Source organism: Rhinoraja longicauda, chromosome 1, assembly GCF_053455715.1.
Source record: "Rhinoraja longicauda isolate Sanriku21f chromosome 1, sRhiLon1.1, whole genome shotgun sequence".
NCBI classification, from domain to species: domain Eukaryota; kingdom Metazoa; phylum Chordata; class Chondrichthyes; order Rajiformes; family Arhynchobatidae; genus Rhinoraja; species Rhinoraja longicauda.
Window position 1 is genome coordinate 12664099 of NC_135953.1, and position 25626 is coordinate 12689724.

General features: G+C 45.9%; 1 protein-coding gene across 5 annotated transcripts in view; it reads right to left on the bottom strand.

Moving 5' to 3' along the window:
* The window catches only part of ctnna2 (catenin (cadherin-associated protein), alpha 2), a 1150825-nt gene that overhangs the window by 222630 nt on the left and 902569 nt on the right, over positions 1-25626 (bottom strand). The window lies entirely within an intron of this gene.

A 25626-nucleotide genomic window follows, 5' to 3' on the forward strand; every position in this document is an offset into this window, starting at 1 on the left:
CAGGATAAAGGGTATAATGTTTGGTGCAAGATAAAATTCCAATCTAAGATAGTTCGAAGGTCTCCAATGAGGTAGATGGCAGGTCAGAACCGCTCTCTTGCTGGTGAGAGCACAATTGCCACAGAAGGCTGTGGAGACCATCAATGGATATTTTTAAGGCAGAGATAGATAGATTCTTGATTAGTACGGGTGTCAGGGGTTATAGGGAGAAGGCAGGAGAATGGGGTTAGGAGGGAGAGATAGGTTAGCCATGATTGAATGGAGAAGTAAACTTGACAGGCCAAATGGCTTAATTATGCTTCTATCACTTATGACCTTATGACTTAGTTCATTACCTGATAACAGCTGGGAGGAAACTGTCTCTCAATCTGGAGGTATGGGTTTTCAACCTTTGTGCCTCTTGTCTAATGGAAGAGGGGAGAAGAGGGAGGGAAAGGGGATGTATTGGTCTTTGATTATGTTGGTGGCCTTGCTGAGGCAGTGCGAAGAGTAGATGGAGTCAATCAAAGGGAGGTTGGATTGGGTCATGGTTGTGCTACATCCACACCTCTCTGTAATTTAACAGAGGCTGCAATAGTATACTTGTCACATTACTGGCATATACATTTCCAGATTTAACAGCTGATTTTGTGGCCGTATCAGAGCAATGTATTCTAATCCTTACTTACCTCTTGGCTGAGTGAGGTAAGACACCACAGGTGTCAGGGGTTGTGAGGAGAAGGCTGGAGAATGGGGTTAGAGGGGAGAGATAGATCAGCCATGATTGAATGACAGAATAGACGACGGGCGGAATTCTGCTCCTATCACTTATGACCTTATGACCAATGATTTTTACTTTTCAAAAATAGAAACTGCAGAAGGGCGTCACGGTGGCAGCGGTAGAGTTACTGCCTTACGGCGCTTGCAGCACCGGAGACCCGGGTTTGATCCCGACTATGGGGCGATCGTTTCGCTCAACACCTTCGCTCAGTCCGCCTTAACCAACATGATCTCCCGGTGGCTGAGCACTTCAACTACTCCTCCCACTCCCAGTCTGACCTTTCTGTCATGGGCCTCCTCCAGTGCCATAACGAGGCCCACCAGAGGAATGGCACCTCATATACCTCTTGGGCAGCTTGCACCCCAGCGGTATGAACATTAACTTTAGATAGTCCCTCTGTCCCTCTCTTCCCCTCCCCTTCCCAGTTCTTCCACTGTCTTCCTGTCTCCACCCATATCCTTCCTTTGTCCCGCCCCCCTGACATCAGTCTGAAGAAGGGTCTCGACCCGAAACCTCACCCATTCCTTCTCTCCTGGATGCTGCCTGACCTGCTGAGTTACTCCAGCATTTTGTGATACCTCCGACTACGGGCGCCGTCTGTACAGAGTTTGTACATTCTCCCCAGGACCGCGTGTTTTCTCCGAGTTCTTCGATTTCCTCCCACACTCCAAAGATTTACAGGTATGTTGTTAAATTGGCTTGGTAAATGTAAAAATTGTCCTTGGTGTGTGTAGGATAGTGTTAATATTCGGGGATCGCAGGTCGGCACGGACACGGTGGGCCGAAGGGCCTGTTTCCCCGCTGTATCTCAAACTAAACTAAACTACACTCAGCGGGTCAGGCAATATCTATTGAGGCAGATGGCTGGCAGATGAGTTAAGATCCTGCGTCGGGGCTGATCCTGGCACTGGGTATCAATTCAATTCAAAACGTTGACCATCTCTCTGCCTCCTCAGATACTGACAGACCTGCTGTGTTGTTCCAGTATGTTTAACAAAATAACTGCAGATGCTGGTTCAAATTGAAGGTAGAGACAAAATGCTGGAGTAACTCAGCAGGTCAGGCAGCATCTCAGGAGAGAAGGAACGGGTGACGTTTCGGGTCGAGTATGTTTCGGGTCCAGTATGTTTGTTTTTTTTGCTCCAGATTGGACCATCTGCAGTCTCTTGTGTCTCTATTTTTACCTTTCATTTTGATATTATGAATTTATTCTTAAAAATGATCTAGATTATTGTGCCAATTCCTTCTGAAAAGGAGATATGCTTTGCATCTCTTTGCAAGAGAACATCACCGGCAAACATAGCATGTTGCCACTGCTCCTCCCAGCCCATCATTCCTTCAGTTCATAATCAAGCAATATTATCCTGAGATAATAATAATGATCAGTACAACTTATTTTGAATCAGTGTCATTAATAAATAGCTGTGTTATTTAATGTTGTTTCGAATGTTGTGGTTTTATTCACCGAAACAGCTCAAATATCCCTTTTATTTACAATATATTCATTCTTTACTGATGGGAAGAGAGCCAGGAGAAGAATTTCAGCAGGGAGGCAGGTGGAGAGGAAAGGTTTCTAAAGGATATGCGCCGAACACAAGCAAATAGGACTGGATCAGACAGGTACTTGGTCAAGTTCATAAGTGACTGGAGCAGAATTAGGCCATTTGGCTCATCACGTCTCCTCCACCATTCAATCAAGGCTGATCTATCACTCCCTCCTAACCCCGTTCTCCTGCCTTCTCTCCATAACTCCTGACACCCGTACCAATCAAGAATCTATCTACAAAATGCTGGAGTAACTCAGCAGGTCAGGCAGCATCTCGGGAGGAATCTGCTTTCAAAATATCCATTAACTTGGCAACATGGATGAGTTAGTAGAAAGGGCCTGTTTCCATGATATATAATTCTATGACTGACTCTATCTCTAATATGGTTTCTGTTTTTTTAAATGTTATAGTTTGTCATACAGTTATTCTAAGTTGCATAATGTGTGTCTGTTGTTGAAAACTCTACATGTATTTTCACACAGCCAAATAAAGATACACAAAACTAATATCTGTGCATGACTCCAAAGCCTCTAAAATGAGAACATACAATACTGGAAATATTCAGTAGATTAAGCCGTGGATAGAGAAACAGAATTCGTGGAATCAAGGGATATGGGGAGCAGGCAGGCACGGGTTACTGACTGTAGATGATCAACCATGATCACAATGAATGGCGGTGCTGGCTCAAAATGGCTTCCTCCTGCACCCATTTTCTATGTTTCTATGTAACTCAATGTTCTTTGAGAAATGAAAAAAAAACCAAGTGTGCTTTGTTTCAGGAAGGTTGGCTTAGTTTTATTTATTGTCACACGTGAGTAGGAGTAGGCCATTCGGCCCTTCGAGCCAGCACCGCCATTCACCGTGATCATGGCTAATCATGCACAATCAGTACCCCGTTCCTGCCTTCTCCCCATATCCCCTGACTCTGCTATCATTGAGAGCTCTATCGAACTCTCTCTTGAAAGCATCCAGAGAATTGGCCTCTACTGCCTTCTGAGGCAGAGAATTCCACAGCTTCACAATGCTCCGAGTGAAAATAGTCTTTCCTCATCTCAGTCCTCATTACCATTTTCGTGAGAGCATTAAACACTGGCTTTACTAGTAATCACCTCATCCAGATGCACCACAGATTGTAGTTCCGCCACAGAAAGCATACTGTTGGGTTGCATCACAGCTTGGTTTGGGAACGTCTCTATCCAAGACTGTAAGAAATTACAGCAAGTTGCAGATGTAGCCCAATCCATCACAGACCAGACTTCCACCCATGGATTCCATCTACATGGCGTACTGCCTTGGAAAAACAACCTATAATCAAAGACCCAACTGGGTTATTCCTTCTTCTCCCTGCTCCCGTCTGGCAGGGGAAGAGAAGCTTTGAAAGTGCGCACCACCAGACTCAGGAACATCTTCTTCCCCTCGTATCAGGTTTCAGAATGGGCCTTCCATAAGCCAGGGTACAGTCCAATTCACCCCAGCCCCATTGTGGACGTTGGATGTTGTCTGTGGAACTGATGCACTTCAATGCAGAGAATTGTACCCTGCACTCTGTATCTCCCCCTTTGATCAGTCTGTTTTACTTGAGTTTAACTTGATTGGATTCATCTATCGTATAGTGTATAGGATATTTGGAGAACATGCAAAAACGAAGCTTTTCAATGTACCTCCTCGGTACACATGACAATAATAAACCTAAACCCATAACTGTATGAAAGAGGCATCGTGGAGACAAATGCTTCAGGGCCTCATATTCCTCCATCACATGGAATGGCAAAGTAACTTCCTGCTGGCCAAGAGCCATTCATGGTTGCAAGGCAGGGTGTTTCTCTCAGCTAATCTCCTGCCTCATCAAGCAGCATTGGGACCATAATATGGGTGGTATTCATTACCTGCCATTTGTGGGACATTATTCGTTGAACAGCTTTTGTTTTGGCACTGCACTTAAAAAGATCAGCCATGATTGAATGGCGGGGTAGACCTGATGGGCTGAATGTCCTAATTCTACTCCTGTCACTTATGACCTTAAGTGGAATAAAAATACTGATTTCAGTGATAATAAGAAATTGAAATCTGTTAAGGAGTGTCTTTGTTTCGTACGGACAATGGCAAATATTATTTCACATCACAAAAGCATCCTAAGGCAAAAAAATATCAGAAATGCCAGATGAAATGACTTAAAAAGCTGTTTTGCAGTGAGTTCTTGGAGAGCAAGTCTTCCCACATAAGACCTCTGAATCCGGCTGTACACAACACCCTGGAAAGGCAGATTATCGGACCTACCAAGCAGCTATTGGTGTCATCAATCAACAAAACTAATGTACAAGGAATCGCCACATAATAAATAGCAATGACCTGATCTTGGTTCTAAAGTGCATAATTTGAAAGTCAGGAGAATTTGCAGAATTCTGCAAGTGGTGAGGAATCCATAACAAACCGCAGGAGGACACAGGTAGACTAGCAAAAAGGGCAGAGGAATGGAAATTTGTAATTTAATGCTGAGAAATATGAATGATTCATTGTGGAAGGCAGAATACAGAGAGCAATCTAACTCAAATAAATACATTTTGTTTTTATTTATTCATTCATGGGACTTGGGCATCACCGTAAGTGCAAGCATTTATTATCCAAACATAATTGTCCTTGAACTGAGGGGAACAATTAAAAGTCACAAGGACAGTTAAGAGGTAATCACGTTGGTTTAGCTTTAGGTTTATTATTGTCACATTCGTTCATCGTTCAAATGTTCTAGGAACAGAATTAGGTCCTTCGGCCCATCCAGTCTACTCCGCCATTCAATCATGGCTGATCTATATTTCCCTCTCAACCCCACTCTCTCGCCTTCTCCCCATAAGCTCTGGCACCTGTACTAATCAAGAATCTGTCAATCTCTACCTTAATAATATCCATTGACTTGGCCTCCACAGCTTTCTGCAGCAAATAATTCCACAGATTCACCAGCCTCTGACTGAAGGCATTCCTTCTCATCTCCTTTCTATAGGTATTTCCTTTTATTCTGAGGTGATGGCCTCTGGTCCTAGACTCTCCCACTGGTGGAGACATCCTCCCCACATCCACTCTATAAAAACTTCCTTCCCCCTTTTCCCATCTTTGTCCATTCAGCCGTGCCTCCTCCTTCTCCCCCGCAGTTGGCGACGTCTTCCAAAATGGAGTATGGTGGCGGTGCTGGCTCGAAGGGCCAAATGGCCTCCTCCTGCACCTATTTTCTATGTCAGCGACCCAGGGGGAGAAGGAGGTTTGATTAGAATGGGTGTCAAGGGTTATGGGGAGAAGGCAGGAAAATGGGTTTCGGAGGCAGAGATCAGCCATGATGGAATGGCGGAGTGGACTTCGATGGGCCGAATTCTGCTGTAACTTATGAACTTGCGAACCAGTGAGCCGACAGTGGAGCGGGGAGGGGACAAAGCGATGGCCGACAGGCAGAAGCGGCAGCTGGTGAGAGGGGAGAGGGCCCCATGGTGACCGAGCGTGTCTGTCGGTGGCTCATAGAAAGAGCTGCCCCCAGGGGCTACAATGTCCCCGACCGCAACAACAGCGCTGTCAACCAGACCGTCCGACCTCGGGTGAAGGAGGGCTCGCTGGTGCAGCCCAGCGGCATTGGCGCTTAGTTTTAAGGTGAAATGACACAAAGCGCTGGAGTAACTCAGCAGACTGAATCAGTCTGAAGAAGGGTCACACCTATCCAGTTCTCCAGAGATGCAGCCTGAACCGCTGAGTTACACCAGCACTTTGAGTTCTTCTGTGTATCAACCAGCATTTGCAGTACTTTGTTTCTACTACTGTACATCCAATAATAATCCCTTACACAGTTGCAGCAGACAATCAGCAATAACGGATAGCATTGCCCCACCCCCAACCATCCACTACGGTCCACTATAAAAAGGGTTCACTGTGTTATAATAAATCTGGCTTGTTCGTCCTCCAAATGACACTACCACCTTCCAAAGATGTATCGGACAGAATTGTTCCCAAGAATGATCCCACCAGGGCTTCACCAGAGCTTGAGATTAATTTATATCTCTTATATTCTAAGTTTCTAGGTAATAAACATCATGGCCTGAAACTGAAAGGGTGACAGATGTTGATTCAATTGGGATTTTTGAAAAGGAAACAAATTGTAGTCTGAAAGTAAAAAAGAACTTACAAAGAAAAAGCAGAAAATTATGAATAATTGGGCAGGTCTCGTGATAAACAAGATGGGGTAAATAGCACTCTTCTGTGTTATACGTATTCAACATGGTCTGGGGCGTTTTGGAAATGAAGAAACATAGAATATTTGCACATTCTCCCTGTGACCATGTAGGTTTCCTCCTTGGTTAATTGGCCTTTGTAAATTGTCACGAGTGGGTAGCTGAGTGGTAAGGATATTGGTGGAGGGTGGGAGGAGTTGATGGGAATGTGGGGGAATAACATTGGCCTGGGAAGGAATGTTGTTAAAATGGGTCAAAGGGCTTGTTTCCACGCTGTATTAGTCCGTCAGTCATGGGAGGTTTTTGGCTAGGCCACAAGTTACAGGCTGCTGGGACGAGATGGTGGTGGGTGCGGGAAGGTTGAGGGGCGATGTTGATCAACGGTTGGGCAACGGACCTGAAGAGGCCAGTGACAATCAGCAGAAGGGAGGAAATGAGGAGGCACATTAGCTGGAGAATGAGGGAGGCTAGGATGTTGGGGGCGAGTGGAAGGAATGGAAGAAGGCCTGGACAGAGTGGATGTGGAGAGGATAATTCCACTAGTGGGAGAGTCGAGGACCACAGGAATGAGATGAGGAGAAATTTATTTAGTCAGAGGGTGGTGAATCAGTGGCACAGAAGGCTGTGGATGCCAAGTCACTGAATGTTTTGTAAAGCAGAGAGAGATATGTCTCAAACTCAGCCATGTGTACTGACTGATTAGGAATGTCGTTGAAGGTGAGTCAGATTGTTGAGGTCCCAAAGGATGACACAGCACAGAGAAAAAGAGACATTCTCGAGAAGAGAAATGTGATATTACTCTCGAGATAGTATTAGAGACAGATTATACCTTGGGGAAATCACTCGCATCACGAATTGCAGCAGGGCCTCATATAAAGGGACAGTGAAAACCGCCAAGGGGCATTATTAATCGGGCGCCACCAGAGATTTTTAAGAACTACAAGTTTGAGAAGAGCAATAGTTGTGGAATAGCAGAGGTGCCGCCTTACAGCTGGGTTTGATCCCGACTGCGGGTGCTGCCTGCACGGAGTTTGTAAGTTCTCCCTGTGACTGTGTGGGTTTTCTCCAGGTGCTCCGGTTTCCTCCCACACTCCAAAGACGTAAAAGTTTGTAGGTTAATTGGCTGTGGAAAGTTGTAAAAATGGCCCCTAGTTAGTGTACGGGGTAATCGCTGGTCGGCACGGATTCGGTGGACCGAAGGGCCTGTTTCCTCACAGTATCTCTAAAGTCTAAGGTCTAAACTGGGGAAAGTGATTGAGTATTGAGTATAGAAGAGGGAGGTCATGTTCCAGTTGTATAAGACATTGGTGAGACCTTAGTTAGAATATTGTGTTCAGTTCTGGGAACATGTTATACGAAAGACATTGTCCAGCTTGAAAGGGTTCAGAACAGATTTACGAGGATGTTGCCAGGACTAGAGGGTGTGAGCTATAGGAAGAGGTTGAGTAGGCTGGGTCTCTATTCTATGGAGCACAGGAGGATGAGGGGGGATCTTATAGAGGTGTACAAAATCAGGAAAGGACTAGATCGGGTAGATGCACAGAATCTGATGCCCAGAGTAGGGGAATCGAGGACCAGAGGACATAGGTTCAAGGTGAAGGGGAAAAGATTTAATAGGAATCTGAGGAGTAACTTTTTCACACAAAGGGTGGTGGGTGTATGGAACAAGCTGCCAGAGGAGGTAGTTGAGGCTGGGACTATCCCATCGTTTAAGAAACAGTTAGACAGGTACATGGATAGGACAGGTTTGGAGGGATATGGACCAAGCGCAGACAAGTGGGACTAGTGTAGCTGGGACATTGTTGGCCGGTGTGGGCAAGTTGGGCCAAAGGGCCTGTTTCTATACTGTATCACTCTATGATTCCATGAATGCATGGTCAGGCTGGCAAATGGTGCATGTTTCCAGACCCTTATCGATTAGGCTGTGCAGGATTGCTCAATGTGCAGACTGGCAAATGAGAGCTTCAGGCAAAGCTACTTGATATGCTTAACTTGACACTAGAAGGCATGTGTGGAATAACGGTCAATATGCAGACAGTAATTAAAAATGTGAGGCAATTTAGCATAGAGGGAGGAAGCCCACAGAAACGGGAATGGATGCATGGCTGAATCACATTAATGCTACTAGTGGGTTCGGTGGGATGTTGCCTGGGCACAAGTGACACGAAGGCTGCCAGTCACGTGGGTGGCTTTGCCAGAAATGCCACGGGTGCCATCTAGCTTCAGAACGCCTGGTCAAGTGGGCGCAGTGCTACAATTGTCACAGGGCACGGCATACCAGTATGCACATCAACTGCCTGTGATACATCTTATAGACAATAGACAATAGGTGCAGGAGGAGGCCATTCGGCCCTTCGAGCCAGCACCACCATTCAATGTGATCATGGCTGATCATTCTCAACCAGTACCCCGTTCCTGCCTTCTCCCCATACCCCCTGACTCCGCTATCCTTAAGAGCTCTATCTAGCTCTCTCTTGAATGCATTCAGGGAATTGGCCTCCACTGCCTTCTGAGGCAGAGAATTCCACAGATTCACAACTCTCTGACTGAAAAGGTTCTTCCTCATCTCAGTTCTAAATGGCCTACCCCTTATTCTTAAACTGTGGCCCCTTGTTCTGGACTCCCCCAACATTGGGAACATGTTTCCTGCCTCTAACGTATCCAACCCCTTAATTATCTTATACGTTTCGATAAGATCTCCTCTCATCCTTCTAAATTCCATCCTTCTTCCAACCATGGATGCTGGACAAAGGGCCATTTTCAAGATGGCGGCAGATGGAGGAGAGAATCAGTGCCGCCAGGGCAATGGGCCTTGAAGACCAAGATGAGACTGTACTTTTAAGAAGTTTGAAATTTTGTGGGCGCCAGAAACGTAGCAACTGTTTGTGTACGGTCTCATTGAAGTCCACTATTACACTCAGTGTTGCAGTGCTAACTGTTTAGGTGCCAATAGACAAAAGACAATAGGTGCAGGAGTAGGCCATTCAGCCCTTCGAGACAGCACCGCCATTCAATGCGATCATGGCTGATCATTCTCAATCAGTACCCCGTTCCTGCCTTCTCCCCATACCCCCTCATTCCGCTATCCTTAAGAGCTCTATCCAGCTCTCTCTTGAAAGCATCCAACGAACTGGCCTCCACTGCCTTCTGAGGCAGAGAATTCCACACCTTCACCACTCTCTGACTGAAAAAGTTCTTCCTCATCTCCGTTCTAAATGGCCTACCCCTTATTCTTAAACTGTGGCCCCTTGTTCTGGACTCCTCCAACATTGGGAACATGTTTCCTGCCTCTAATGTGTCCAATCCCCTAATTATCTTATATGTTTCAATAAGATCCCCCCTCATCCTTCTAAATTCCAGTGTATACAAGCCTAATTGCTCCAGCCTTTCAACATACGACAGTCCCGCCATTCCGGGAATCAACCTAGTGAACCTACGCTGCACGCCCTCAATAGCAAGAATATCCTTCCTCAAATTTGGAGACCAAAACTGCACACAGTACTCCAGGTGCGGTCTCACCAGGGCCCGGTACAACTGTAGAAGGACCTCTTTGCTCCTATACTCAACTCCTCTTGTTACGAAGGCCAACATTCCATTGGCTTTCTTCACTGCCTGCTGTACCTGCATGCTTCCTTTCAGTGACTGATGCACTAGGACACCCAGATCTCGTTGAACATCCCCTCTTCCTCACTTGACACCATTCAGATAATAATCTGCCTTTCTATTCTTACTTCCAAAGTGAATAACCTCACACGTATCTACATTAAACTGCATCTGCCATGTATCCGCCCACTCACACAACCTGTCCAAGTCACCCTGCAGCCTTATTGCATCTTCCTCACAATTCACACTATCCCCCAGCTTAGTATCATCTGCAAATTTGCTAATGGTACTTTTAATCCCTTCATCTAAGTCATTAATGTATATCGTAAATAGCTGGGGTCCCAGCACCGAACCTTGCGGTACCCCACTGGTCACTGCCTGCCATTCCGAAAGGGACCCATTTATCCCCACTCTTTGCTTTCTGTCTGTCAACCAATTTTCTATCCATGTCAGTACCCTACCCCCAATACCATGTGCTCTAATTTTGCCCACTAATCTCCTATGTGGGACCTTGTCGAAGGCTTTCTGAAAGTCGAGGTACACCACATCCACTGACTCTCCCCTGTCAATTTTCCTAGTTACATCCTCAAAAAATTCCAGTAGATTTGTCAAGCATGATTTCCCCTTCGTAAATCCATGCTGACTCGGAATGATCCCGTTACTGCTATCCAAATGCTCAGCAATTTCGTCTTTTATAATTGACTCCAGCATCTTCCCCACCACTGATGTCAGACTAACTGGTCTATAATTACCCGTTTTCTCTCTCCCTCCTTTCTTAAAAAGTGGGATAACATTTGCTATCCTCCAATCCACAGGAACTGATCCTGAATCTATAGAATTCCCCGCTGTTAAATTCCCCGCTGTTTATTTCGGCTTTTTTTTACCAAGGTGCTGGAGCGGCACTCCGGTGATCTCCCCCAGCACTGCACCCCTGATTACACTACAATCATTGGACGTTTGTACTTATCTATGATTGTGCTTTTCTGCAGTAGGATTTTACTAGATTGTTTGCAAAACAAAGATTTTCACTGTGCCAAGGGTCATAGGCATCATCATCAACATCATCATTAAGATGGTTGTCTCTTTTGAGTTGGACGCAAGGAGGCAAGGGTATGAAGCAGTAAAAATCATTTTATCGGTACGCATCACAGCTTGGTTTACGATCGGCTCCATCCAAGACCAGAAGAAATTGCAGCAAATTGTGGACGCAGCCCAGACCATCACACAAACCAACTACCCTTCCATTGTCCTTCCCCCCTGACATCAGTCTGAAGAAGGGTCTCGACCCGAAAGGTCACCTATTCCCTCTCTCCTAGATGCTGCCTGACCTGCTGAGTTACTCCAGCATTTTGTGATATCTTCGATTTGTACTAGCATCTGCAGTTATTTTCCTACTACTCCCTTCCATTGAAGGTAGACACAAAATGTTGGAGTAACTCAGCGGGTCAGGCAGCATCTCTGGAGAGAAGGAATGGGTGACGTTTCGGGTCAAAACCCTTCTTCGGACTGATGTCAGGGGAGGGGGCGGGACACAGAGAGGATGTAGTCAGAGACAGGGAGACAGTGGGAGAACTGGGAAGGGGGAGGAGGTGGAGAGGGAAAGCAGGGACTATCTGAAGTTAGAGAAGTCAATGTTCATACCACTGCTATGGAGTCAGTCTACGCCACGACAGAAGAGGGAGGCGTTCTACAATTTGATAGCACAGGGAGAAAGGATTTCCTGTGGAGGTCTGTGCTGCATCTTGCTGGAACCAGTCTATAGCAGACAAGGAAGGGCACAGTGGGAACCTGAATGGTATATTTTTCATGTTTAAAGTGGGTGAAAAGGACAGTGCATTTCAGGCCTCTGTATTGATGGAGGAAGCATTTAAGAATGGGCACAGATGCAGAACTGGGATGTGAGAGCATATGTGTATGAGTCTGATCTGGAGATGGATCCATTGGATTTATGAATGTCTGGAGAGGACATTTCAGGGGTGCCAAGAGTTTTGCAACGAGTAGTTCAGTGATAAATGCCACCACAATTCACATGACATATGGATACTGTGGATGCTGGAAAGTGTTTCTGTCTACACAGATGCTGCCCGATCTGTCATTATGAGAGTTCAGTGTGGCATTAAGTGACCCCCTGCTAGATGCCAGTGGCAGATTTAGCAATAACCCCATCACGTCAGCAGAAACTTGAATCTTTCATTTGCAAAATATCAATTGGAGAGAGTAAATAGAGGTCTGTGTCTTAGAACTGCACTAACCACAGCAGTCCATGACTGAACACACCTTTCAGAGACTGCACAACAAACCTAGATCATCATCTATAGACTAAAGGGGGGAGAGAGGAGGGGAGGGAGGGGGGAAGGGGTGGAGGGGTGGAGGAGAGGGGGGGAAGGGGGGGAGGAGAGGGGGAAGGGGGAGAGGAGAGGGTGCTGCACCAATGCAGGATAGGGTTGGGCCCAACAGGTCCACTTGGTCTAGTTATGGACTGAATATCAAATGCAGTGGAATGTATATTGCTCTGTGTAACAGAAACACTTCGACATGGGCAGCACAGTGGTGCAGCGGTAGAGTTGCTGCCGAAAGGCCTGTTTCCGCACTGTATCTCTGAACTTAGAGTTACGTTGAGAAGTCATAGGTGTGCAGTTCCACTTCTTCCTCTGGTCCCACAATTTATATTAAAAAAATTCTGACATGAATTCATTGAAAGCAACAACCAAATGTTTTTTAAAAGAGCAAATGGCAAGTGGGAGTGTCTTCCTATCTTGAAACACATTGTGAAATATTGCCATGCAAAGGTGTTAATTTACCTGCATAATGTTCCATGTTCACTAATGAATGGAGCTATTAGCTTGTTTAAATTAGATTCACGAGCACCTGCACCAAAATAACAGGCAATGTAGGCAACTGAGCAGTTATAAATTAATCCCAATAGATCCCAGTTATGCTGATATAGTCCTCTTCGAATTCTAAATTATCAAATTAGAATTTAGGTAATGGAAAAACCCGAAAATAATTTTACGTTTGGTATTAATTTAAACGCTCAAAGCATTTTTTATGTTGAGTTACATTGTTTGGATTTTTCATTAGACACCATGTTCACTGCTGACGTTATTCTTGCTATGGAGGGCGTGCAGCGTAGGTTCACTAGGTTAATTCCCGGAATGGCGGGACTGTCGTATGTTGAAAGGCTGGAGCAATTAGGCTTGTATAGACTGGAATTTAGAAGGATGAGGGGGGATCTTATTGAAACATATAAGATAATTAGGGGATTGGACACATTAGAGGCAGGAAACATGTTCCCAATGTTGGGGGAGTCCAGAACAAGGGGCCACAGTTTAAGAATAAGGAGCAGGCAATTTAGAACGGAGATGAGGAAGAACTTTTTCAGTCAGAGAGTGGTGAAGGTGTGGAATTTTATTTCGGAGTCACGTGAGTGACTACGTGAAGACCCCGTCCAGCACGCATGCGCGACATTAGCGTTCATGCAGTGCAGCGCGACGAACGGGAGTTCAAGGTGCTCCCGCTACAATTTGAAAAGTCGGGCCGACAGGTAAGTTTTACCGTGGCCGTGAGTATTTTCTCTCTTGTCTGTTTTATGTTCCATGAATGAACAAGACCAGAGGGAAGAAACTTGCAGCTCGCCCCCGTTCGTTATCCGTTGAGGAACGTTCTTTGGAGGGGTAGCAAGAGGCGGCAAACTACCGAGCCGAGCCCAGCACCGCTAGTGCAGCCTGAGCAGCGAGCTGGAGGTACCTGCAGCCAGAACCGGGCGGTAGTATCCGACGATTCGAATGAAGATGCCACACCGCTAGAGAGCGGCACTGGCAGCCGCCTAAGCCGAATGGAACGGCTTATGGAGCAAATGCTCCAGCGAGATCTGCTGAGAGCAGCAGCAGACTCGCCAAGGGAGCCCAGGCACTCCCGCAGTGCCCTTTACGGCACTGGCCATTGCCTCACCTTCTTTTGAAGGCAGCATTGGCGACCAGGTCTGGGCTGGTCAAGAAGAGGGGTTGTTGGCTGAAGATGTCCGGAGTACGCAGAGTGTACAGGATCAGGAAGAGCTGCTGGGTGTGGTCAACCGCTACGTGGTCATTCCACGAGGGGGTCGGCCTTTAGAGCCGAAACTTGCAGCCAGCATTGACCACCTGTCCTCAAAACCCCTACAAGAACGGGTGGTCAATGAGGCTCTTAAACTATATTCAGCCCCAGAAAATTGTACATCATTGAATGTACCAGCTGTAAACAGCCAAATTTGGGGACATTTGGGGCAGAACATCAGGAACCTGGAGTTGAAGCTCCAGAAAATCCTTAAACCCCTGACTGCAGGGATGACATTATATGCTCGGTCCATTGATGGTGTGGACATCTCCACAAATCAGCAAGATACATTAGCTCTGCTGTGCACCAAGGAAATCATCAAGCCTGCCCTCAACCCTAAGTTTGCGGGACTTCGCAAAACATCGGGTTCAGAACCTCCAATCTGCTTTTGGAAAGGACCTTCCAAAAAAGGTGAAAGACCTAGAGGAAGAATCCAAGACCTTTGGTCTCGTGAGGGCAGGTTTGGGACCGAGCAGACCTAACAAACCCAGGCGGCAGTACCTCACGGCGTCCACCAGTCATAGACCACCATATGGGACTGGTGAAAGCTCGGGGACCGCAACCATTCCCCGTAAGCCTTTTTTAGGCCAGGGCCCAGAGCGGACCCCATGGAAAATGCGCCACCCCCAACAACATCAATGTCAACAGCAGCCCTCTACAGCCCAGCAGACACCTCATCGTCCAGCGAAGAGGCAGAAGAAAAATTAACACCAGTAACCATGGAGGTAGGTGGGTCTGGTACCTCTCGGCATATGAGCAGTAGGGACTCTATACTATCAGGGGGGAGATTGCACTTGTTTTTGGATGCATGGGAAACCATCACTAATGACAAGTACATACTAAGCTGCATTCATGGCTATAAAATTGACTTTGTTCATGAAAACATTCCGCCAGTTCAGCATATACCCCAAAGGGTATTCACCCTCTCAGTCAAAGAGAAACAAGAGGGTCAAGCTGAACTTGTGAGGCTACTAGCAAAAGGTGTCATTGAAAGAACAAAACATGAACCTTTGGAATTTGTGTCTAATATTTTCACTAAAACTAAAAAAGATGGTGGATGTCGCATCATCATTGACTTAACTACGTTAAACGAGTCAGTTAAGTATACACATTTTAAGATGGAAACTTTTGAAACCGCCAGACTTTTGATTTCTACAGGGTACTTTCTAGCAGGCATTGATTTAAAAGATGCCTACTACTCAGTACCCATACACAAGGAGCACCGTAAATACTTAAAATTTATCTGGATGAAACAGCTATGGCAATTTAAAGCCTTACCAAATGGACTAACCTCCGCTCCAAGGTTGTTCACTAAAATCTTAAAACCCGCCTTGGCATTATTGAGAAAACAAAAGCATATAGTCATGGCGTACTTAGACGACATTTTAATAGTAGGGAAAACCTTGGAGACAGCTATTTTGGCAGTAACAGCCACCAAACGTTTGTTTGAAACTTTGGGGTTTGTCATACATCCAGATAAATCCAATTTTACACCGTCCACTACCATGGACTATCTTGGATTTACGATTGATACTGTTCGCATGGTTGTAACTCTGCCAAAGGGGAAAGCATCACAATTGGCACTATCATGCCACGAACTAATGCATAAACGTCAGGCAACCATACGGCAGGTAGCTAGAGTTATTGGTAAAATGGTAGCAGCTTTTCCAGCTGTACAATTTGGGCCTTTGCACTACCAAAATTTACAAAGAGCAAAAGTGCACGCACTAAAGCAAAACTCAGGTCACTTTGACCGAGCTATGTATTTAACTGCTGAATCCATTCCAGAGTTACAATGGTGGACAAGGAACATTAGGCTTAATACCACGGTGGTGGCTTATATCAACCACATGGGTGGTATAAAGTCGATATCGTGTGACAAATTGGTCAACCTAATCTGGCAATGGTGTGTCGAAAGACATACTTGGTTATCAGCAACTTACCTACCAGGTAAGCAAAATAAAGTGGCAGACACCAGGTCACGCAAATTTAACGATAACATCGAATGGATGTTAAATCCCAAAGTATTTGCCGAAATTACAAAGCAATATGGCACACCAGATATCGATCTATTTGCATCCAGGCTGAATCACCAGGTACCAACGTATGTCGCTTGGGAACCAGACCCTGAGGCAGCAGCAGTTGATGCATTCACGCTGTATTGGGGGAAAATGTTCTTTTATGCTTTTCCTCCCTTCTGCCTCATCAGTCGGGTATTACGCAAGATTCAATTGGATTCCGTGGCCTACACAGCCATGGTTCCCAGTGGCCCTCGACATGGCTGTCGAAACACCGTTGGAATTCCCCAGCAGTCCGGAATTATTAATCCACCCAGTGTCAGGCATTAGTCACCCGTGCCATGACAGAGTCAATCTCCTGGCTTGCAGATTCTAAAAAGACCTCTACTGGGCCTGGGACTGTCTGAGGACGCCATCAACATGATGACCGCATCCCACCGGGAGTCCACCAGGAGACAATACCTGACCAACATAAGAAAATGGGAACGGTATTGCTCCAAAACAGGAACTACCTACACTACAGCAACACCCACCAGTGTTGTGGAGTTCCTGGTTGGATTACATCGGGAAGGACTCAGCTACAGCGCCATAAATACAGCCAGGAGTGCGTTGTCAGCTTATTTGGTTCCAGCAGCAGGACAACTGGCTTTGGGGTCCCATCCACTAGTAATCAAAATCATGAGGGGCATTTTTAACACTAACTCCCCCAGACCAAGGTACACTCAGATCTGGGATGTCAGCATTGTGCTGACGTACCTTAGGGGATGGCCACCGCCCAGGGCACTCACGCTGGAACAACTTACACTGAAATCAGTCATGCTCATGGCACTAGTGTCAGCTCAAAGGGTACATTCCCTCCACCTTCTGAGGCTGGACAGCATGACAGAGTCATTGGACTGCTTCACATTCCATATTCAGGGACTGGTCAAACAAACTAGACCAGGTACCACGCCTCCAGTCATGGAGTTCTGGGCATATTCATCTGACCCACGGCTGTGTGCCAAGACCCATCTCGCCAATTACATAGACACAACACACAACTTAAGAGGGAGAGAAAAAGCCTTATGGATAAGCCACAAGAAGCCTCATGGTCAGGTGACGAGCCAAACCATTTCAAGGTGGCTCAAGCAGGTGCTTAAGTCCGCGGGAGTCAATACCAATGTTTACAAATCTCACTCCACCAGGGCTGCATCTACGTCGGCGGCTAGTCGAATGGACGTGCCTATGGACCATATTCTGGCCAGACCAGGATGGTCCCCGGAAAGAACTTTCCAAAGGTTTTATAATAAACCGCTGGCGCAACCTGCTACATTTGCAGACAGAATTTTAGAGTCTGCAGATAATATTTAATTTAAGCCCTGGGGAGCTCTCTGTTTTTTGTTGTCATTAATAAACCTTTTTTGTTCACAAACAGGTTCTTGATCGCGATAACATACTTCCTCCCTCTAAGGTCTTCAGACAGTGAGTGAAGCATGAGCTGGTACACGGTTCGGAATCACAGAGCTTTGAAGTCTTCACGTAGTCACTCACGTGACTCCGAAATAAAATAGTAAGATTAAACGAGAACTTACCAGTTTGAAGTTTGATCTGTATTTTATGAGGAGTTACGATGAGGGATTACGTGCCCTCCGCTCCCACCCTCTATTATACAGATCAACTGGTAATTAAGTTCTTATTTTTTCTTTACTATATTTATTTCAATCGTTGTGTTTTTTCTGTGAATCCACACCGCTGCTTTGAAGAATGTCGCGCATGCGTGCTGGACGGGGTCTTCACGTAATCCCTCATCGTAACTCCTCATAAAATACAGATCAAACTTCAAACTGGTAAGTTCTCGTTTAATCTTACTATTCTCTGCCTCAGAAGTCAGTGGAGGCCAGTTCGTTGGATGCTTTCAAGAGAGAGCTGGATAGAGCTCTTAAGGATAGCGGAGTGAGGGGGTATGGGGAGAAGGCAGGAATGGGGTACTGATTGAGAGTGATCAGCCATGATCGCATTGAATGGCGGTGTTGGCTCGAAGGGCTGAATGGCCTACTCCTGCACCTATTGTTTATTGTCTATTGTCTATTGTTAGGACTAGGTTTGGATTACTTTTAGAATGAACATTGAGGTTTCATACCTTATCTTTACTATGGATGTCCAGTCACTCCACCATCCCCCACCAGGAAGGTCTTAGACAATAGACAATAAACAATAGGTGCAGGAGGAGGCCATTCGGTCCTTCGAGCCAGCACCGCCATTCAATGTGATCATGGCTGATCATTCTCAATCAGTACCCCGTTCCTGCCTTCTCCCCATACCCCCTGACTCCGCTATCCTTAAGAGCTCTATCCAGCTCTCTCTTGAATGCATTCAGAGAATTGGCCTCCACTGCCTTCTGAGGCAGAGAATTCCACAGATTCACAACTCTCTGACTGAAAAAGGTTTTTCCTCATCTCAGTTTCTAAATGGCCTACCCCTTATTCTTAAACTGTGGCCCCTTGTTCTGGACTCCCCCAACATTGGGAACATGTTTCCTGCCTCTAATGTGTCCAACCCCTTAATAATCTTATACGTTTCGATAAGATCTCCTCTCATCCTTCTAAATTCCAGTGTATACAAGCCTAGTCGCTCCAGTCTTTCAACATATGACAGTCCCGCCATTCCGGGAATTAACCTAGTAAACCTACGCTGCACGCCCTCAATAGCAAGTAGCTATGGGCACATCTTAAATCCCTCTGTTTCTTCCTCTACTGCAGAACCATCCAATTTCCATTTACCAATATTCTCCTCCACCTCGCGGAATTAATCCTCACCCTCAACAACTTCTTCGACTCCTCCCACTTCCTCCAAATCCTAGGCGTAGCTATGGGCACTCGCGTGGGCTCCAGCTATGCCTGCCTCTTTGTAGGGCACGTCGAACAATCCCTGTTCCAGGCGTACACTGGCCCTATCCCCGAACTCTATCTCCGTTACATTGACGACTGCATCGGTGCTACCTCCAGCACCCGTGCAGAACTCACTGACTTCATTGACTTTACGACTAATTTCCATCCTGCACTCAAATTCACGTGGACCATCTCCGACATCTCCCTACCGTTTCTTGATCTCACAGTCTCCATCACAGGAGACAGACTATCAACTGACATCTATTACAAACCCACTGACTCCCATAGCTATCTAGATTATACTTCTACCCACCCTGCCTCCTGTAAAGACTCTATCCCCTACTCCCAATTCCTCCATCTACGCTGCAACTGCGCCCAAGATGAGGTGTTCCAAACCAGGTCATCGGAGATGTCCTCATTCTTTAGGGAACGGGGGTTCTCCTCTTCCATTATAGATGAGGCCCTCACTAGGGTCTCCTCGATATCCCGCAGCTCCGCTCTTGCTCCTCCTCCCCCCATTCATAACAACGACAGAATCTCCATTATCCTCACCTTCCACCCCATCAGCCGTCGCATAAAGCACGTAATCCTCTGACATTTTCGCCACCTCCAACGGGATCCCACCACTAGCCGTATCTTATCATCTCCACTCCTTTCTGCTTTCCACAGAGACCGTTCCCTCTGCAAATCCCTGGTCAACTTGTCCCTTCCCACCCAATCCACCCCCTCCTCAGTTACTTTCCCCAGTAACCGCAGGAGATGCACCACCAGGCCCTAAACCTCCCACCTCGACTCTGTCCAAGGACCACAACAATTTTTTCAGGTGAGGCAGAAGTTCACTTGCACCTCCTCCGACCTCATCTACTGTATCCGCTGATCCAGGTGTGGAGACTTCTATATCGGTGAGATCAAGCGCTGGCTCGGCCATCGTTTCGCTGAACACCTCCGCTCAGTCCGCCTAAACCTACCTGATCTCCCGTTTGCTCAACACTAACTCCCCCCCCCATTCCCACACTGATCTTTCTGTCCTAGGACCCCTCCATTGTCAGAGTGAGGCCTAGTGGAAATTGGAAGAACAGCACCTCATAGTTTGCTTACACCCCAGGGGTATGAACATTGGCTTCTCTAACTTCAAGTAACCTTTGCTTTCCCTTTCTCTCCATCCCCTCCCCCATCCCAGTTCAACCAGTCTTCCTGTCTCCAACTGCATTTTATCTCTGTTTTCTTTGTTGTTACTTTCTCCCAACTAACTATGATATATTCTGCATTTTCCTGTTTTCATACCTAACAATTCCTTATCTTTAGACTTCCTTATCTATGTGCCTCCTACTCCTCTGAAGTAGGAGTCAGTCTGAAGAACTGTCTTGAAATGTCACCCATTCCTTCACATCCAGAAATGCTGCCTGTCCCTCTGAGTTACTCCAGTATTTTATGTCTCTCTTCATCTTAAACTAAACTAAACATTTCCCCTCTCACCTAATAACTATGCCCTGTAGTATTGGACATTTCCACCCTGGGAATAATGTTCTTACACTACCATATCTATGCCTCTCATAATATTAGAAAACGTCTATCAAGTTCACTAGGTTAATTCCCGGAATGGCGGGACTGTCGTTTGTTGAAAGATTGGAGCGACTGGGCTTGTATACACTGGAATTTAGAAGGATGAGAGGAGATCTTATTGAAACATATAAGATTATTATGGGATTGGACACGTTAGAGGCAGGAAACATGTTCACGATGTTGGCGGAGTCACGGGATATGGGGAGAGGGCAGGAAGGGGTACTGAGTGTGAATGATACATTGAATGATCACATTGAATGGCGGTGCTGGCTCGAAGGGCTGAATGGCCTACTCTTGCACCTGTTGTCCATTGTCTATAAGTCTCCCCTCAACCTCTGATCTTCCAGCAAAAACAATCCAAGACTATCCAACCTCTCCCTCAAGCTGAAAACCCTCCAATCCATTTTTCCTATTATCAAGCTCATGTCCCTTCTTACCACATTTCCTTAAAATACCTTGCTCATAGTCAGCTCTCATGATTTTTATCAGCTGATCTGTATTAACCAATCTCGCTGTGGTCTTTCCTCATAGTTCTGTATTGAAAACTGTCGCACCTGTACTCCTTCCAGTTCTGAGGAAAGGTTCCTGACTTGAAGAAATATGAATCACTTTCCACTTCCAAATTGACTGTGTGAAGAAGGGTCTCGACCTGAAGCGTCACTTATTCCTTTTCTCCAGAGATGCTGTCTGAGTTACTCCAGCTTTTTGTGTCTATCTTTGACTGCTTGACTGACAAGAGCTCTTCCAGTATTTCTGCTTTTCTCATCGATTCCAGCATCCGTAATGTTAACTGTTTTCATACTTTATTGGCATTGCAATGTGGGGCAAAATGGATGAAAAATAACCAGAACCTTTTAAACGAGGCCCAACATCAAGGCAGGGCTAATCACGAAGATACGTGTGTTAAAACACCTTTGAAACTTTGTCGGTGCCAGAAAAGTGATGAATCTTTGTGTATCATTTTACCGGATTGTATGCAAAAGCAAAGCATTTCACTGCATGTAGGTACATATGACCATAAAGTATCATTGAATGCTGGAGTAACTCAGCAGGTCAGGCAGCGTCTCAGGAGAGAAGGAATGGGCGACGTTTCGGGTCGAGACCCTTCTCAAAACATCACCCATTCCTTCTCTCCTGAGATGCTGCCTGACCTGCTGAGTTACTCCAGCATTTTGTGAATAAATACCTTCGATTTGTACCAGCATCTGCAGTTATTTTCTTATAAAGTATCATTGAATCATTGAAATATATCATCAACTGGGAATGGGAGGAATAAAAATCTATATACAGCTATAAAAATCAACACAGACAGCTAAACTATCCTAATAAAAAGGAATGGCATAGCTAATTGCCATTAAAAAGTTATGCCTTTAAATGTTGCTGTTATACAAAAATATTGAAAAACATTCCCAAGCTCTGGAGAAACAAGCATATGTAAATATGTGTAAAATTATTATGTTTTTAAACTTCCAAACATAACAAAATATATTCAAACAAGTGAAATACATCTGAGGATTCTAACACGGGTGGTGAGTGTATGGAACGAGCTGTCGAAGGAGGTAGTTGAGGCAAGTACTATTGCATCTTTTAAAAAACATTTGGACAGGTACATGGATAGGACAGGTTTAGAGGGATGTGGGGCAAACGCGGGCAAGTGGGACTAATGTGGATGGGACATGTTGGACGGTGTGGACAAGTTGGGCCGAACGGCCTGTCTCCACACTTTATGCCTCAATGACACTAACTCTATTCCCAAATGGCCATTCGCCATTGAAGTCGGTGGAATAGATTCATGCTTGGGTAGTTTGAGTTGATTTTACGGAATAAATCATGGGTCTTATCTCCATTTTCTTACTCAATCCCCACAATGTAAAAATTTGGTATAATTGAAAGATTTACCTCAGCAATGAATGTACAACATGACAGTCACTCTGTTCAAAAATTCCAAAGACTCATAAATCTCTGAAGGAATTCTGCCTGGTATCATCCTTAATTGTGAATGGATTATTCTGAGATCATTTATCCTAATTCCAGAACTCCAGCCAAGGGATAAAGCAATTTCCCAGAGGGCATCTCCACATCCCAGGAATAAATCAAGTACATTTTGCCACACTTCCGACAATAAATTCTTATTTAATGAGAACAAAACTGCTCTCCAGATGTAGCCTCATAGATATCCCACAAGACTTTCTCTTCTTTTATTCCATGCTTCATGCAATAATGAGATATATTGCTTTTGACTTTGAAACTACCTGCAGTATCTAAAAGCCACCTATCTGTGCCTCTTCTACAGTGTATCTGTGTATAAAATCATGAGAGGAATAGATCGGGTAGACGCATAGAATCTCTTTCCCAGAGTAGGGGAATCGAGGACCAGAGGACATTGGTTTAAGATGAAGGGGAAAGGATTTAATAGGAATCTGAGGGGTAATTTTTTCACACAAGGGTGGTGGGTGTATGGAACAAGCTGCCAGAGGAGGTAGTTGAGGCTGGGACTATCCCAACGTTCAAGGAGCAGTTAAACAGGTACATGGATAAGACAGGTTTGATTTTTGATTTAGAGATACAGCGCGGAAACAGGCTCTTCGGCCCACCGGATCCGCGCCACCCAGCGATCCCCGCACATTAACACTATCCTACACCCTAGGGACAATTTTTTTACATTTGCCCAGCCAATTAACCTACATACCTGTACGTCTTTGGAGTGTGGGAGGAAATAGAAGATCTCGGAGAAAACCCAAGCAGGTCACGGGGAGAACGTACAAACTCCGTACAGACGGCGCCCATAGTCAGGATCGAACCTGAGTCTCCGGCGCTGCATGCGCTGTAAGGAAGCAACTCTACCGCTGCACCACCGTGTCGCCCGTATGCTGAAGTCCTGTTTGGAGGGATATGGATCAACGCAGGCTGGTGGGACTAGTGTAGCTGGGACATGTTGGCCGGTGTGGGCAAGTTGGGCTGAAGGGCCTGTTTCCACGCTGTATCACTCTATGACTATGACTCCCAAAATACCAACATTTAACAGTCAAGGATGTGTTTGCGATTTGAACGTCAAAACACGGCATGTGCTGGAAATATGAAATAAAATGAGAAAATACTGGAGACACTCAGCAGATCTGACAGCAGCTGTGGAAAGAGAAACAGTTAATGTTTCAGGTACAGCAACCTTTGTCAGCAATGAGAAAGAGAGAAAGACAATTTAAATTTCAGTATCAGAGAAGGTGGGAGAGGAATAGGTACGACAAGAAGAGTTATCTCTCAAAGGTTAAATCAAATGGATTAATGGGGGGAAGTTACAAGCACATAATTCTTCTGTGTCTGTGTAATGTGCTGTTAATAGCAAGGCCATGGGACATGTCCAGCTGGCCAGACATCTCGAATAGAATAAGAAAAACTGCCCTTTTAACTCACGCTCCAAAATGGTCACTTGTGCCAAAGGGCTCCGGTTGGATTGCCTTTCTTAGTTTATACAGCGCGTAAACAGGACTTTGGCGTACCGAGCCTGCACTGACCAGCAATCCCCGCACTATCCTGCACACTTGCGACGATTTTCAATTATTACCGAGGCCAAAATAACCTAAAAATCCATACATATTTGGAGTGTGAGAGGAAACCAGAGCACACAGGGAAAAACCACACTGTCACGGGGAGAAACGTACAAACTCCGTACAAGCTGCACCCGTAGTCAGGATCGAACCCAGGTCTCTGACTCTGTAAGGCAGCAACTCCATGCAGCGCCACCATACCGCCCATCTACGCTGTCCTTGTTCAAATCAGCAAACAGCTTGAACTTGTTGGATAAGATCAAGGGCAAGAGGTCCTTGCAACATAAGATTTGAGGCCGTGTGAAATGACCTCCAAGTTGCCAATCCCCTTCCCAAACGCACGCCGGCCTATCTGTCCTCAGCCTTCTCCATTGCCAAGGTGAGGCCAAAAGTCAACCAGAAGCCTCTTATTCTGCCCGGGTAGTCAACAACCTCCCATTCAGCCCTCTGTCACCAGTATTTGTTCCCTTCTCCACTTGGTTCCATCTTGGTTTAGAGATACAGTGCGGAAACAGGCCACATCAACCAGCGATCCCCGCACATTAACACAAGCCTACACACACTAGGAACAATTTACACTTCTACTGAGTATACAAACCTAAGCTAATTAACCTACAAATCTGTACGTCTTTGGAGTGTGGGAGGAAACCGAAGATCTCAGAGAAAACCCACGCAGGTCATGGGGAGAACGTACAAACTCCGTACAGACGGCGCCCGTAGTCAGGATCGAACCCGGGTCTCTGGCACTGAAAACGCTGTAAAACAGCAACTCTACCGCTGTGCCACCGTGCCGCCCCAATTGATGATTGGTTGATGACAATGAAAGCAAGCATTGGGTTGCAAACTTGGAAATACTGTAAGCATAAGGAAAGTTAAAATCACGAACAATGTGCAAAATTGTGTTTTGTGGCGATTAGAACAAGATGCGATGGAGGCTAATTGACCGCAAGCTCTGTAAGGCAGCAACTCTACCGCTGCGCCGCTCTGACCAACCCCACATTTAACCTATGGGTCGTCTCACTCTTCCCCCCACTGGTTCCATCGGTCCATCACCCCTCCATTGTCTGGTTCCGCTGATAGCCTCCCTCACATCAGATTCCAGCAACTGAACCCTCTTGTATTTCCGCGTGTTACCTTGCAGCCTCTGTCTCAAGCTCCGCCCTCCCTTCCCCTACCTGGCTCCATCTCCCATTTTTTTCCTCCATATTGTTTTTCCCTCGTTGTCTGTTTCCATCTATCATCACTAGCCACTGACTCCCAATTCGCCCCTTCCCCTCCCCTCCCTCAAAATGGCTCCATTTGCTCATCGTCCCCCACCTTGCCCGGTTCTTGCTTGTCTGTCTGTCTGTCATTACATAGATAGTTTTGACTGTCTCCATATCTGTCTGTCTATCTAGTTATCTATGATGGACACAAAAAGCTGGAG